We start from the raw sequence: 215 nt of genomic DNA on the forward strand, positions 1-215 counted from the left end.
CGCATTCGAAAAAAATAAGAAATATGCTGTATATATACTGACTCTATTTAGAGCCACTCTCGAACTAAATATCTAAAAGTAATAAATATATACATGGTCTATCTTCGGGAGGAATTTGAAAAGCCGATTATCCCAATTTGGTGAATTAATAGCGAAAGAGAGAATCTTTTCGTTGAAAGCGCTTCTGGAATATCATCAGATGCAGACATTAGCCG

This window comes from Penaeus monodon, chromosome 25, assembly GCF_015228065.2.
Source record: "Penaeus monodon isolate SGIC_2016 chromosome 25, NSTDA_Pmon_1, whole genome shotgun sequence".
Taxonomy (NCBI): Eukaryota; Metazoa; Arthropoda; class Malacostraca; order Decapoda; family Penaeidae; genus Penaeus; species Penaeus monodon.